Source organism: Sturnus vulgaris, chromosome Z, assembly GCF_052056855.1.
Source record: "Sturnus vulgaris isolate bStuVul1 chromosome Z, bStuVul1.hap1, whole genome shotgun sequence".
Classification (NCBI taxonomy): domain Eukaryota; kingdom Metazoa; phylum Chordata; class Aves; order Passeriformes; family Sturnidae; genus Sturnus; species Sturnus vulgaris.
In genome coordinates this window covers 40000360-40017178 of record NC_142283.1, presented here as the reverse complement: position 1 = coordinate 40017178, position 16819 = coordinate 40000360, and the positions used below count along the sequence as shown (strand labels likewise).

The window sequence follows — 16819 nt, the reverse complement described above, 5'->3', positions numbered from 1 at the left end:
TGCTCCAAGATTTTATTACTACTGATTTAGAGTCCCACTTTGAAAAGTCATCCTTAAAAATCAGATTATGGCACAACCTCCTATCAACTTATCCAATACCTTTTGCAAACTAGGTGGCATATGCAAGTATTTCATCTAATGCTAGCAGCCCCGAACAAGAATTAATTTTGACATGACTGAAAGAGACATCCCACTTGCTTCATTGCAAGAGAAGAACTAAGAAAATGTATTTTAAAACGAAAGTGTTCATTTGGCACACACCCCCTAAGACAGCTGGGAGAGAGGGCAAGAGTGCGCTGCAGAGCAAGCACAGTGCAGATTTCAACTCCACCCAAGTGGCCTTCAGCACATGACAGATCCTCCAGCTCCTCCCCAGCAAACGGCTGCATGAAGCAGAGAACTCTGAAGCCCAGCTGCCCATGAGGCAGGCCAATATGGCATGCACCAGGACACCCAGAACATCTCTCCTTCTTGCATGATCTCTTAGTAATATAAATCCACACATTTTGGCAGGATACTGCTGTATCCATGCAAGGCTAAGAAAAAAGGTTATCAAGTCCAGTGTTAATACCTGTTAATGCAGGGACTGAGGTGGGGGGAGGAGAGGGGACTGAATCACAGTACCAGCAAAGAGATGGCAACACAGCATATTAAGTCTGTGGGCACACCTGTACTTAAGAGTGTCCAGAAAAACCTATGAATCAGTGTTAGTTTTGAAATAGAGCTGCTCACATCAGACGCTTGATTTGATGTGGAAGTAGCTACCGCCCTTCCCACTAGCTACAATGGCTTTTGTTTCTTTAAAAAAAAAAAAAATCAGAGAAATTTTAAAAACAGCTAAAGACCTATTTTAGTAGGTATGAATGCAAACGAACAGCTTTTGTCAGCAGACTCTGTAGCAATTCTTGACCATGTAAAAGGTAAATAAAGTAGTTGCTTCATGGGAGGGGGAAGAGATGGTTAAATACTTCCTCTACAAACCAGTTCCCCATTTACAACGCTTTTTTTTTTCTTTTCCCCTCTAAGAATATACAGGTAGTAGCACATTCCCATGTCCCTTATCTGCTTTCAGTGGAAAAAAAGTCACCTATACCTCATCTCGGCTACCGGAAAGAATGAATGGCCATCTATACATAGTTTGCTCATCCCAGGCACCGCACTGTACTAAGGCTCTTCCCTGCACAGCAGGGAACATGGTACGTACAGTGTTTTCACGAGCCACTCGGTTCTCTCTTACAATGCCCCTTTCTAACTCGGTTGGTAAATGATACTCCCACTCCGCCTCGGCCTCCACATTCACCATCCATGCAGCCAGCACAGCTTCCTTTAGGCGCACTTGCGTAACTGCCTGAGCTCGCACTCTTTCTAATAAAAGAAGTCATTAAACAGTTCTCTGACAAAACCTCCATACAGGTATCCAAAAGCGAGTATGAGATCAGTAGCTATTGCTGAGCCTGATGGGCAGGCACAAAGCAGTCAACAGCTGTGTGCTAATTACCGTAGGAATTTTCATTTTCTTTTAAAAAGAGGCTTTATTACCACACTGATTTTCAGAGCTACTAGAAATACCTGGGTGCTTTAAACTTAAAGGTGATGTTCCACATTTTTCAGCCGAAGTAACTCCCCACAAGAGGTACATAATAATAAAAGACATGAACTAAGATAGGAAAACATTTCAGCATTAAAACAAAATACAGACTTGAAAAATCTCTTCAATCTACAGATCCATCAGGCTCCCCCCCACACCAGGGCAGGATCAAGCTCCTGTTCCCCTCCCTGCTAAAGCCGGTCGCTTAACAGAAAGGAGCTGCAACAATGAAGTTACCACGGCTGCATTCATCCACTGAATCCTTCTGCCTTAAACGCCCATGATGCGTAGTTTTGTATACGCGGAAAATACCATGCAACAACCCACACCTCCGGGAAGCAGTGAAGACATCCCTCGGAAATGGGGCAAATGGGGACAGAAATCTCTCTTCACCAGTACCTTGCAAACTCGGCACCTCTGCGGAGACGTGATTTAAACTCTCCTGACAGCTGTAAAATAAAACAGCAGATAACAGCTCTTCAGAACACATGCAGCCGGCTACCCGATAGCAAGCACCCAGCACCGCGTCCGGCTCCTCGCCGCATGAGGGACGGCGGTTCCCAGCAGACAGCGGCCTCCCCGAAGCGCCCGGACACGCTCCTGGGCAACCTGGGCTGCTGGCCCTTGGAAACCGACCGCTCCTCAGCCGGGCGAAGACGCCTCGCATCCGTCCTCACCACCCTCGGGCGCGCCCCTGTCTCCGCGGCAGGTGCGGCCAGCACGGGCAGCGGGGGCCCGACCGCCGCCGCGGGCACGCACCTGGCCGAGCCGCAGCCGGCGGGCAGCCGATCGCTCTCGCCGGAGTCAGCGGGGCTCGGGGCCAGTGGGAGGAAAAGCAGATTTATAAACCTGGCAGCCCTCGCTCATTTGCTGCTGCTAGAGACTCCTCCTCTCCGTCTCGCTCCGGCCGCGTCGCAGGCGGGGGCAGCCAGCGCCCTCGCCCCCCGCCCGAACAGAGCGGCGGCCCGGGCCCGTCAGGCGGCAGGACCGACTGCGTTCCGTAGGTGCGGCCGCGCCGCCCGTCCCCACGCAGGGTCCCCCAGCTCCGCACCCACCTCGGCGGGAGAAGGCGAGGACGGTCGCTGCCCCACTGCCGACCGCTCCCTCGTCGCCGCCTCCTGCTCTCTCCGCCCGCCCCCCGCCGCCGTCTCCTCCTCCCCCGGCCGGCGCACAGCCCGCCCCGCCGGGCGCTCCTACCTGCGGGGGGCTGAGGCGCTCTCCTCGCACGGCCCCCGCCCGCCTCGGCGCCTTCCCCGCGGCTAGGGTTAGGCCGGCGCAGCCCCCTCTTCTCCGCGCCGGCGGGGGCAGGGCGGCGGCGGAGGGAAGGGCAGGAGCAGGAGCAGGAGCGGGAGGAGGAGTTGGTGGCCGTGTGTAACAAGTTTGGGTTGCCCCGCAGTATGGCGGCCGAGCGGCGCTGGGGGCGGACCCGGCCCTCGCTCCCGGGGGTCCGGCAGGGGGGCCGAGCCGCGCTCTCCTCGGTGCGGCTCGTCCCTTCCCCCGCGCCCGGCGCAGCCCCGTTAACGGCAGCGGCCCCGAGGGGCCGGAGCGGCAACGGCGCCAGGTGACATGAGCCTGGTCACGGCGCCGGCCGAGCGGCTCCTCCCGCGCCACCTGGGGCTGCGCGGCTTGGCAAGGCACCGAGGCGCCACTGCCGAAAGCAGGTGCGGTGCCCCGCAGTCCAGCCGGGCCGAGCAAGAGCCACCGCAGTTCCTCGCACCTAGTGCCACTTGTCGCATTCCGCTGCTCCTCCTCCGCCTTTTTGTCTCGGGCAGGATGGATCCGCTTGCCGCAGACCACAGGGAGAACCGCACCTGGGATCCAGCCTCTCGGCACCATAGGAATGGAATAACTCGTATTGAAAGCAAACGTTACTGGAGTTATTGCACCTGAAAGCATAGGTTCGCTTAGGTGACTGCTTGGCCGTATATAAAAGGAGGACAGAAAATAGGTCAGTATATGCACACACATCACCCGCGATCCTTCTGCTGAGTCACTGATGAGTTATTGATTACCATCATGTCCGTGCACACCTGGTGTGACTGTTCAGATGAATGACATGGACCAACGCATGGGTGTCTGGTTTTGGATTGGAGTTTGGTTGGGGTTTTTTAATTGCTGTGGAACAGGTGATACCAGTGTCATGAGATTGCCGTAGCTCGGTTAGCAACAGTTATTGAAGCAAGACTCAACAAAATACGTAGATTGTCAGATACTCGCACTTGCTTTACTGGCTGACCTTTAAAATCCAGCATTACACAACATTGTATTTTTACAATAGCATGCTAGTCAATCTTTAATAATTCACATTAGCTGTATTTCTTACTGTCACGAAGAAATCACTGAGGAAATCGAGCGTCTTAAAGACATGGAGACACGATGATAACCTCAGATGAAGGAAGTTTAGATGCAAAACAACCTTGATATTTCAGGGTCTGTGAAATGGTAGAGTCTGAAAAATGGTATTGGCATAGCCAGCAAACAGTCTGTTTGTGTGGAGAAATCAGTTTTCCCTGCATTACATTTTCAAAATGGTGATTTAACATAGTCCAGCTTAACATTGGGTGACCAGTGTTCATCACATCATTGACATCAACCAGGGTCATAATGCCATCAAAACATTGGACATGAAGCATGGACAAGAAAGTAGTCATACTCAGCTCTGGAGGCTGACAGTGAGGAGCAGGAGGGGCTGAGAAGCCATGGTCTGCCAGGAAGGGGGAGACCAGTTCTAGTAATTAACATGAGTCTTACAAGGGCATAAAAAAGAGTCAGATGAACCCGGGCCAGAAATTCCTTGCTACAAATACAGTAGCATGATGAAAATTCCTTATATTTTATTCGGGCAATTGCTGTAATTTATACCATCAGAAGATTAACCTGCATCTCCACTGGGACTGACTGCTGATATTAATACACTAGCAAAACCCTCTAGTGTAGATAAGACTTTAAGCATCTCCTGAGGGATACAGCTATGAAATATTCCAAGGGAAGAAGCAAAGATGCCTTTTAAATCTCTCATTTTACAAAATCTAGGCTTGGACAGTTCTTAGCTCTGAGTAGGAAAATTACAGGGATTTTGTCAGGTTTTTTCAGGGAGCCTGCAGTCTGCACAAATTTCCAAAAGGCCAGAGTGGCACAAGGGAGCTGGAGCAAAGACAAAAGAGCACCAAAACAAATTTGCATTATTTCTGACTCTATCCAGGTTAAACGTCATGACCTCTTAAGAATTATATTGTTAATTTGTCTAATAGAGTTTTCAATCTCCATTCTTAGCAAAACCTGGAGAGTCTTGCAGACTTGAAGGTTGGAGGTAAAACAAGGAATTTGTACATGTACCTTGTCAAATGGTAGATTCTCAGTCACATTTAGAACCTTCTTTCAAGTAAAATATATTACCAAATGGGATTTTATGAGAAAATTAAACACTAATAATAACAACAGTGTAGAGAACGTAGTTATTACCATAAATTGCACCACTGAAAATTCCTTTTGGTTCCAATTATAAGTCATGTCTTTCACAGGACTGAAAAACAAATGGTCTCTGACACAAATTTGAGAGGTTTTCTGTGAGGTTTCTGGGAACCTCCGGGTGCCTCTTGGGCACCCACACTGTCAGGCCTATTCTTCTTCTTTGTTTATAAAGCGAAGCAGCTAATAGTTGCTTTAAAGTTATTTATTGCAGAAGCACATCAGTCTCAAAAGCAAAAACAAAGCAAAACAATGGTATAAAGCAATGGCATAAAGTAATGGCAAAGCTGCAGTGGCAAAATGCAATGGCAAAATGCACATGGCATAAAGCCATGGCATAGAGCCCCGACATAGTTGCAGTGGCAAAATGAACATGGCATAAAGCCATGCCATAGAGCACCAGCTCTCCCTGATGCATGTTCTTTTATAACTAGCTAAGACACAAACTCGGACCACTCTTCCTTAACCTATTAGAATTCTGGTTTCTTAGCACGCCAGGCTACGTATGGACTACGCTCATGGCCTATCTTGTTCTAACTGAAAAATGTAAGCAATATCCTTAACTCTAACTCTATTATGACTGAAGCTAGGTTCTTGGAGCCTCTGAGAAAACACTAGCATGTTTTTCAACCTTCACTAGAACATGTACTACTTCTCAGGCATTTAAGACCTTTTGCTTACTAAAAGCACTTAAAACTTACTTCATTTGCTTACTTATTTTCTCTCTCTTATGTTACAACCTAAATCTTCACCTCTGCCTTATAAGTAAGAGGCCTAATATACTTCAATTCATCTAAAGGTTTCAACTCAATCCCTGATGTCTCCCTGAATGATTGAAAGAAACTTTTGACTTACTGACTCCAACAGTTTTCCAATGGTGTTTAATATTAATCTGGGTTGTATGTGAGCTAGTGAGCTAGGGCTAAAGACACTGGTCCTCACAGTAATTATAACTGATTTTGTTTTCCTAAAAAATATAATAATCTTCCAAATATTGCATGCTGTGGCAATGAGATCATATAAGGAACAATTATTAATACATGTCCACATTAATTCCATAATGGGTATTCCAAGGACATGGAGGAAACATGCTTTTAAAAACCTCTACTATAAGCATAATAAAGTCTAATCTTCAAAAGGACACATAATGCTTTTTGCAAAGTAATAATATGTCAAGACTGTCTCAGTCCTAATACACTTAGTTCAGATAATGTGTTGAGGTTGAATATACATACGAGTATTTTAAGTCTAGGCAAGCTGTATCAAATCTGTGCCAGGAAAAAAAATAAGCAATTAAGAAAGAAAAAGGGGTTAAAGAAAACTGTAAAAAGTGACGGTGCTCTTAAACCTGCAGTCCTTAATTAAACTCACAAACAAATAAGCTACAGGGTAGATGATACAGGAGCACAGTAGGGAATGAGAGGAGACCACAACTGTCTTGGAAGCCAGGTCTGATCTGGCATCAGGCAGAGTGAGTGAGTGAGTGAGTGAGTGAGTGAGTGAGTGAGTGAGTGAACAGGTGGTAGGTTTTTAGTAAGTCAGTGAAAAGGGCAGTGAACATGCCCAGATGTTTGCAAACCGATATATAATGCAGGTCAGTAGCAGAGTGCATGAGAGAATGAATGGATGAAAGAATAAATAGTTGGGTTGAATGAATGCAACTGTGAACAATTCTGAATACAGCCAAAGTTTCAAGCTATACCTTTATATTGCTATGATGGCATGATTTTTCAGATCACTTGTCATTGACGTAAGCCAACATAAGAGGAAAACAGCACACATTGCTGGAAAAAAAAATCTCTTTTCACTACCAATTGTGGGGAAAAAATAACAAAAATAGGGATTTTAAATACATTTTACAGTCGTGACAATAAAAACACTTTTGGAAACACTTATACAGCATACAAAATAAGCATACAAAAGGCATTTAAAAGCATTGCCCAATTAATGTTGATTAACGTTATTAAGCTACTAGAATTGACATAGATCTAAAATTATTTGCAGAGCAGGAAGATGCCATTAACTATCCTAGTTAGGAACCTGATACACAACAGCTCAAAGTGATTTGTGCAAGATTATACACTAAGTCAGTGGCAGAACCACAGATGGATAAAGCCTTGACCTTTTACTTTTGTCTCTTCCCCATCAGGCAGAGAAAATGCGTTGACTTCACTTTTGCAATTACAGAGGCAGTGAAACTAAATTATAATAGTCAAGGGATTTTATCTCCTAACCTTGGGGTTTTTTTGGGTTTCTTTGGACTGAACACTTCCTATATCATTATGGATAAACATGGCAATTATGTAGAGGATACACTCAGAGACTTTAAAACTGTCCCTGTATTTACCATGTTTGTATGCCTAAGACAGAAGAAGAGGGAGTTAAGTAAATGCTACACAGACATCTGCATTTAGATGAAGGGGAAGTGCATGTCTGAATGACATGGCAGATGAAGGTCTTTTTCTCTGCCTTTGGTGGACCTGTGTGGCTAAGAACACTGTAAAGGTCACAGAGAATGTTTTGCCTTTTTTTTATTTCCTAATCTGGAATGAGAGATTTAGTGGAGCTACGCTGTAGGTTAGTGTCTAACCATGGAGTTATCTGTCTCACAGTCTAGTCTGTTTCACAACACAGCCTCTTAGGAAATTTGCTCCAGGGATAAGGAACACGGGAATTTAGGGAAGGATGGCAAAAGTGTTAGGGATTCTCCTCATTCTGGTGCTGTGTCAGCATTTGTATTTTACAATGAGATATTACTAGCAAATTACACTAATAACATACTTCGCTCCTAGGCAAAACAGCAACAACAAATACTTTGTGTTCACACTTACTTAATGTCAAAATACAGAGCCTGTAATTCTTATACGACAGTTAAGTTATGTTCATGGGTATAAAATTAAGAAACTAACCACCCCAGTTGTCTTTTCATAGGAAGATGGCATGGAAAGATTTAGAATCAACAGTCAATGAATAATAAATGAATGATAAAAGACATTTTATCCACTCTACATGGTGGAAGAAGTACGTGGGCTAGTGAAGGAGGCACATGTTTATTAATGAGAAAAATAATAAAAAAGGTGTCAGCAGTGCTTACCTCAGGGGACAAGGTCAATGAGGCAACATCAATAATGTAGTACATTAAGAATAATGAAGAACCTAAAACTCAGTATGTTTTTACGTTTTTTGAAAATGCAATTACATTTCCAAAAAGACCAAATTAATGAAAATCGTTTAATGGAGTCATCACCAACCACAGAAATTCTGACTATGTGTTTTTCACATGTATACTATCAATATCAAACTATTGGTGTGCCATGTGCTAGTCATGAATAAATATGAAACCAGAGAGGTAATAAAGGTGTTCTGTTGTTAACACAGGAAAAGCAAATGTACGGTTTGACAGTAGTGGATTGAGACATTTATAAACTTTATACTAAGCTTGCATTCTTCCTGTATGAAGATGAACCCTACGTTTTTATTGTCTCCACTATTACAATATTTTATTATGTTTTCTTATTTTTCTTACTTGTTTTTATTGACTAATGATATGATGCTTTACAAAAATAAATTAAGAAGTGGAATTATAAGAGATTTTTCTGGTGCCAAGCTTGATTGTAAAAGATAGTAATCACAGATCTGTCTCCTTTATGTATGCATGTCTCAGATCATACTGTGGCCTGAGAACAGGGGAATTCAGCACCACAGTAGTGAGTGAAGAGTCTGCCTTTTTATCATTCAGCGTAGCATTTTAATTCAGTTACTTTCCATACACAGTTTACTCGGAGAAAATCACAAGACTAGAGGGATTTTTTGACTTGTACCAATGTCTGTAACTAATTTTGACTGTAACTTCTGCTGAATTACCCACCTAAAACCTTTAGATTCTCAACTTCAAACCTTGATAGAAAAACAATATTAAAGCATGTATCTCATAGTTTCTCCTGTTCCTGTACTGGGCATCTCTCTCAAGTAATGACAAGCCAATTGATTCCTGTCAACACCCAACCAGAAATCCGCAAAATGAGAAGTCAGCAGTGGAAATATACTGTGAATAAAAGGTGAAAGCAGACTGCTTTCCTGTCCTTGTGTAACCTTTGGTTTTTTTTTTTCCTTTTTTGTGCTGGCATCCCTTGTCCTTCTCACTCCCAAAGAATGCAAAAAACCTGATGTAACTTGCTTCTTGAACTAAGTTGCCCTAATAACCACCTCTTTGGCTGAAGCTAAACCAGGTCATGATTTCCCAGTGTGCTGTCTGTCGCAGGGACATTTTTTCCTGCCCTAGAGAAAGGTTTTCCTTTCCACTGGTTGCTCCTATTAGATTTCTGTTATTTTATGCAGAGAACAAAGCAAAGGATTCAATTGCCTCAGTATTATAAACTAAATAAAAGGACATACAGTACAGGAGAGGATGGGTTTTTCTAAGCCAATATGAGCAATTTGCTATTATCAAAACCCTCTTGGGAGCACACAGCTCTGTTCCAGGGAGTAACAAAAGGAAAAATAAAAGATAACGCGGAAGAGACCAAGGCTAGTCTGTGACAGGAGACTTGCAAAAGTCATTTTAAAAGGTCATTGTAAGCACACAGAAATTTGGAACATTTTATAGCTTCTCTGAGACTTATGTAACAATATAAGTGAGTAGATGTGCACAATATCAGAATTCACATCTCTATCTTGCTGTCGTCCCTGAAAGGGAAAGAAAAATGCAAAGACTGATGATTACTGCCTTCAATGTGCATCAAGCAGTTTGGCTATCAGGAAAAGATGGTTTTTATCTGTCTAAAACATTCCCCTCCTTAGAAGTTCTTTATTCGTGTCTCTGCCAAAGTGCCAGAGCATACAGGAAAAATAAAATTTAAAAAAAAAATTAAAAACAAGTTTGAAAAGAAGAGGAAGCAAAAGTTTTATAGTAGAGCAAGTTGGGATTATTTTTATATAATCTTGAAAATTCTCCATCACCTAACACAAACTACTTACAAGGAAAGTTCCTGTGATTAAACACTGATTTTGTAACTACAATTATCAAGTTGATCAAAATTTTATCCATTAGCCAAAAGTTTTTATCTTGAAGGTCTTCTCATTTTCAAAAATAATGTTTGATAATTAACACTAAAAATATATATGTATTCAATTACAGATGAAACAATGTGATTAACCATTTCTCTGGGAAGTTTCCCTATTGACTTTCTGGTGTAAATTTGCAATGCTTTAATATCAAGGGAAATTCTAAGGCAAGAAAGGAGGTGTCCAAAATTCTTGGTAGTCTTCAGGGTAATAGAGCATGATAGGAAATAATGACAGTATAGGTCTGTCAGTCACTCAGGTTTACATGTCATGACCTCATTGCATCAGAGATGCAGGCTATGGTCACCCGTGCATGCTGCCATCCAGAAGCTGGGCCCTGATAACTAATTTACCTGTGCTGAGCCTGGCAAAACTATTAAGTAAAACCTAATAGCTCAGATTTTGGTTCTGCATTCTTTTATGTGACGTTAAAGTGATTTGTTGCCGAAACAGCTGTCTCTCTCTTCCCTCTGCCACAGCGTGGTCACTGGCATAAAGGGGAGGCAGGAAGCAGCACGGGAGGGGCTTTACTGCACATTTGGGCTTATGTCCTGGACAGAAGTGGAACTTCTTCCTCGTTGCTGAGGAGCCCTGACTCTGCTACATTCAATTAGGTATAGCTGATAGAGCTATAGCTACTAACCTTAGGAGTAAACTGGAAGAACAGAGAGAACATTGTTTTTCCTTGATTAAGGCTAAAAATTTCTATTTTAGGTTTTATTTTAGAAGGCAGCTAAGAAAAACGTCAACAAAGGAATTTGAAGGACCTTAGCTTATAGCCACTGTTCTTTGTTTTGGCTTTAGGAATGAAAATAGAAAAAGGAAAGTCAAGTAGAAAGCCAAGCGTCTTTAGTAAGAAATAGCCAAGATAAAGAAAAAAAGGTAGAGAAAAAAAGATCTGACAAAAATATCAGAAAAATTTAATGACTCAGATGGGTCTGTTATTTATATGTTTCTCACATTTAAAATATGTTTTTCCATTGAGATAAGGAGGAATATAAGAAATATTCTGTAATTAGGAACAATAAAGAAAGTTCTCTCCCAGACTTCCTAGGGTTTTGAATTTGCTTTCAAGGCCTATTGTTTCTGGTTGTTATATATCTTCAGTGTTAGGGCAGGTCTGGAGTTTCCAGCTTCTGGGATTCACTGAGTGATATGCCTAGGGGCAGACATTTTAAAGCAATGATTTTGAGAGTCACTGGAAGTCTGCTTGCGTTGTGTTTTCAGTTTATATCTATTGTGTATACTCCTTTATTGAAAAAAATAATACCCTACGACAAAGGATAAGGAAATGGTATTTACTTCTTTCTGTGTCCACTTTTTCTTTGACCTTGCAGCTGCACAAACAGCTCAGTCAAAGACTATCTGAATAGATTTCAGGGATCAGAATCATATCAGCACCTTCTGCTCACCGTCACACTTCATACAGGTCCTCCTGCCTTCTTTCTGCATGAAGTCCCATCATTTTACAGCAAAGACTAACACAGTGCCAGACTCCCTGGCTGGTGCTCCCTTACCTGGTCCAGAGCCCAAGCTCATTTGTTTGTCTGCAAGTTAGTCACTTGGAAATCATTTTATACATAACAGTCAAGGAAGTCTGGTAGTATGAAATTAATAGATAGTATGTAATGTCGAAAAAGGCAGTGGCATCAAAAGAGCCGCTCATGAGACTCTGTGTTAAGCAAAGAAAGAAGTAAGCCAAGCCCAAATTCAAACACGTTAAGCTGCCTGCTATTTTTGCAAAAATAACAGATACTTTCACAAACACTAAGTGATAGATCTTCCAAAGTCTAAATACAGATTCAAAATGCAGGCTGGGATTGCCCATTTGTGCAGGAAATTACCAGTGGTAGGAGCTGAGGAAAACAGCCAGTGGTACAGCAGGCCAAGTTGAGAAACCAAAATATCTCCAATCTCAATGCAATGGACTGGTGGCACAACATGCACTTGTACCACGTTATCATTACAGTTTCATGCAATGTACTTTTTTAACACATTTAAAAATGGGATAAGCAACTGCTGTTCTGAGGGATTTTAAACCTATTAAGACCATGTCCTAGTTGTGACGCATTATTGTCTTGTATCCTTGTTGAATCTTGCCAATTACTTTGTTTTCAATTAAATGGAGAAGGCAAATAGTATAATTTACACAAGGTCCCTTTCTGGGGCTTTTAATGGCACTTGCTCATCTCTTCAGAAGTGAAAGACCATCCTCATCATAGTCTCCAAACCTTAGTCTGTGCAAAAATTTCTGTGGCATGGTCTCAAATGTTCCTAGCTCTTTGATCATCAACTTAATTTGATCAGGGAATAGTGCAGGATAACTTGCCCCAGCCATGCTTCATTTTGCGGGTTCAAGGGTGCCCCTTGCTGTCTTTACCTGTCTTCCCTTTTCCCAGGGTTTTATAGCACCACAGCCCCTCTCCCTTTTTCCCAAGTGTCAGCAGTGTGCTGCTAGCTCAGCTTGGCACCAGAGTAAGTTGAGCAAAATCCTCACCTGATACAGAGGGACAAAGTTTCAGGGCAAATTGCTTCACTCTAGCAAAAAGCACAGATGTGGAGGACAACATGTTCCTCCCAGGTAACACCTCCCTTCTCAGCAGGATTTGTGAAAATCCCTGCAAACACAGCCCTCTTCACAGAGCTCTCCCATAGAAGGAAATGACACAAGAAAATGCCATTATTTAGAACGTTCACAGTTTTTTCCTTAATTTTGCCAATTCTGCCTCTGTCATATTCTGGGCTTTACTGGTAATTCTTGGCCAGTCTATTTATCATAAACAGGTGTAGCCAGCACTCGTTGTTCTTCTAGTGGCTAGCTGGAAATATACTTAGGGAAAAAGGCAAATACTGTTTTAAAAATATGTATTTAAGTCCTGATAAGTCAGAATAAGATTTTTATCCACATAGTTAATGCTTCTTCTGATGTTTCAGACCAAAGAAATTAAATCACACAAGATTTTTTCCCCTGTGTTCTGCACCGAGTCTGGCTGACTGGCTTACAGCAACGAGTGCATGGAGACTTCAGGGTAGTTTTGGAGTGCTGATTGATGATAATTTGAAACTGACTGAGTGCAGGTATATGCCGTGAGTTAAAAAAAAAGTAAACACATTGCTGTCAGTAGTGTGTGGAGTAGCAGGTTTTATAGGGGTGCAAAAGAGCCTGTCCACAGCTCCTGTCACTTGGCAGCCCTTGTGCAATGTATGGGCCTCTACACTTACACCTTCCTTCCTCGTGTCCTCAGGCATCCCAGTGACCTTTATGGTGACACATTTCGCAAATGGCCAAATGCAGTACAGATATCCAGTCAATAGGCATGCTTTTTGTGCTTGTTTCATAATGTGAATGGAGGTAGAACATGCTCTCAGATTCACTAAACACCTAAATGTGTCCACCAACCAGAACTAATTCACAGTATGAATTAATTAACAAGAAGTAAAAGCTCAAAAAGGGGAAAACCGATGATTTTCACCCTTTATTGTGTATTGCTCCTCCCTGTTCTAAGAACAGATCAAAATGACTTGCAGGAACTGTGATTTGCATTGCTTGGTCGTGTTTATACACGTTGTTAAACCACTCGCCATGCTGGTTTAGTTACACCCAGTACCAACACCCGTGATAAATGCAGGATTTTATGAGGCAGTTTATAAAGCTCAGATCCTTATGTACTAGGTATTCTGCCACAGATAACAGAACAGCTCGTATTGGAGGGAGCTGTGCACTTCCCTCTTTCTGTTGGTAGGTTTTAAGGATTAAAGATGATTGATCATTCAGTCCTACCCTGTGTATCACAGAGGTCAGTGAATTCAGCCAGGGTTTTCTCCAGCTAATGCAAGTGATAAGCATCATGGTTTTTTTCCTGGAGCACAGTGCAGTAATCTTATTTGAAGACAGTAAAGATGGCAGGATGCAACTCCTTCAGGTTCAGAATTAAACAGGGTGTTTTATGGTGTGGGAAGCTTGTCCAGCTGGTATTCAAAGTCTATGTTCTGCTTTGAAGGAGAGACTGTCAAGTTTTCGTGATTATCTGCCCAGCACAATTCACAGACATGAAAGTCACATATAAATGTTTACAGGCAGATATACATACCCACCATGCAAGATTGTTATTCATCCTACTCTCTTACTTTCAAAGAGCCAGGAAGGAGAAGAAATGCTGTACTGGTATATACAGCCTCATGAAGAACAAAGGATTGCATACAGTAAAATAACGCAGCACAGATCTCAAGGGAATTAATGATGGTTTGGTTGTTGGTTTTCCCCCTACCCCACCATGGAGCCTGTAAGTCTGAAAACCAAACACATGTGGGAATCAAACAGATTTCCTGTGTGCGTGGTAATTTTTCAAGAGCAAGTCTGTAACAGCAGTGCTGCCTAACCAGTGTGTTTTCAGATCACAGCAGTGTGTGATCTGTTTAAACCAAAAGGTGATCAGCTAATGACCACTCGGACACTTTTTAAGCACTTGAGAAATTGTAGCAACCCTCAGGCCTTTTACATCCCTCCACTGTGGCTGCAAGCCAATGTGCTCCCTGGCTGAAGGCAGCAATAAGCTTAGGTAGCTTAGCCCAGCCAAGGTAATGAAATTACATGTCACAGCTCAGTTCACCGTGGTCAGTGCCCTCAGCTTCCATTTGGAGAATAATTTTCCTGATAGCAACTGTTCTCAAAGCTTGATAATACCAGTTCTTGCCTCCTGCTAGTCTTTGTAGAAATAAAATCCCTTATTTTCCTTTTTGATTAAATAAAGTATCTCACAAAGCCAAAATGACAAAGCTTTAATGTTATCAGGAAGAAAAAGCAATAAATTTGTCTCTAACCTCAAAAATACCAATCAGACGTGAGAGTGCAGAATAAAAGGAAGGAGCACTTATTGATAACTCTCTGGGCATAAAGCTATCCTAGCTGAACCCAGATGCAAACACATCTTCCCTAATGGAAATATTATCACATTTGGTAGCAATTTTATTGCTGGCCATGGATGTCTCCTGGCAAACAAAATACAGTGAGTTCCTCCCAGAGCAGAAATCTCCCTGAACATGCATGTGTATACAGCTACCAAGTGTTTGGCGATGATTCAAGTTTGAGGAAACCCTGCTTCTGGATCTCTCCCCTGAAATCAGCTTTCATTCCTAATCTCTTCTCTGCACACATATGGATCTGTCTCAGGTGTGGTGTTTGTTTGCAGGTTTCATTTTTTTTGAAGCTGGGGCATTTCCTCAAGCAGCTTGCAGCAAGTCTGCTGGAGTGGTCTCCCCCCAGAGAAGCAAGCAGTGGGCAGACAAGGGGAACAGGAACACATTCAAGCAGTCTTGCCACCAAATGCTCCATACCATAAAACAGCAGTCCAAGTAATTATACTTTTGTCAGCACTTCTCTTGATTTCATGGATTAGTACAAGGAAGACAGGCCGTACTAGAAAGATCAAGGCTGCAATGACTAAGGAGTTAATTAGGGAGGTCTGAAGTTCTCAGTACCTTCCTGGCTCTTGCCAGACCTACTGCTGCTGTAGAGATGTGAGCAGGGCCATACAGAGAAGGCCAGAAGGGAAGCTGGGAGTGAAATCAGTGCCCTGCTGATGTGGCATTCAGGGCTCAGGGAAGCTGTTTCTTGAGGAGCCTCTCCTAGGAAAGTCAACGTGTTGCTCTGACAGCCCTCCTGTTTTACCCTGCTGACTCAGCCATCCTGTTTATGCATTCCTCATGGATGCCTTTATCCTGTTCTGCAAGGGTTTGGGTGGCTTCTTATCAAATTAATTTCCCATCTTTCAGAAGTTGTGTTTCATTAGTAATGCAGAAAAGTTTCCCATGCACTACAACCTTGTAAATGGAATTGATGCTGACAACAGTAAATGCTTTGTAACATTCCCTTGCCAGGAAGGTGATGTGTTGCCCCACTGCCAGTTTTCTGAAACATTTTAATTTCTCAAGTGAAGTGTAATAGTAGGAAGATGCAGTCTGAACTCAGAAATCAATACCTGCTGCTAACAAAGCTGATCCTTTGGGAACTTATTGGTATGAACCAGCATGATAAATTGGGAGAAATTATGTGTGATCAGGTTTTGTAGAAAGCAGTTAAATTATATTATTATTTACCATTTATGCAGCACCATAAAATGGTAAGAATGATGTGTCCCCACACAAAGTATTTTGGTGCAATTTAATTTTCCTCAGCATGCATAGAGTTACTGCTTAAACCAGAACTAATAATACAGAAATCTCTTGTTTATTGCTTGCCTGTTATGGTGGAGTCTAAAGTATTTGCACTCAATGGTTTATTTATAAACATTCTTGATCCTTTTTGCTCAAATGGGATAAAGTCCTTACTTAAAATAAGTATTCTGCACTACTCCTTCTTTGTTTACTTTATACAATGTCAGGCTTCCATCCTTGATGTAGACTGGAAACATACAGCTATTCCCAGCCTGACTCCTCAGTTCCCACTGGGTTAACTATGCAAATTGATAGTAGGTGGTAAAGCAGCCAAAAAGCACTTTAACCCTTTCAGAGGAGTCCATAACTGTGTTTCTTATGAATGAAGATGGTTATTCATTAATAAATGTAATTTTAATTTATTGCGTGCTTAGTGAGTCCAGAGTCAGTTATGGAAGGAGAAAATGAGTTTTACATGAAGCTTAAGCATTAAACAAGGAGGCTCTGCAGCATGAAGAAAATACTGCTCTTGGCTTTGCTGTATTC

At 42.4% G+C, this 16819-nt stretch overlaps 1 protein-coding gene across 16 annotated transcripts in view; it reads right to left on the bottom strand.

The window, feature by feature from the left end:
* Nucleotides 1-2724, bottom strand: part of SEMA4D (semaphorin 4D) — a 98107-nt gene extending 95383 nt beyond the window's left edge. For 11 of the 16 annotated variants that reach the window (XR_015799216.1, XR_015799215.1, XM_088155921.1 and 8 more), the window contains exons 1-2: nucleotides 2644-2724; nucleotides 1988-2037 (exon numbers count right to left, since the gene is read on the bottom strand). The gene's annotated coding sequence lies outside the window, so the exon portion shown is untranslated. Of the gene's footprint in view, nucleotides 1-1917; nucleotides 1940-1987; nucleotides 2038-2347; nucleotides 2416-2643 lie in introns of those variants that run through there. The other 5 variants (XM_088155918.1, XM_088155917.1, XM_088155919.1 and 2 more) reach the window with 5 other exon arrangements.
* Between the last annotated feature and the right edge of the window lie 14095 nt (nucleotides 2725-16819).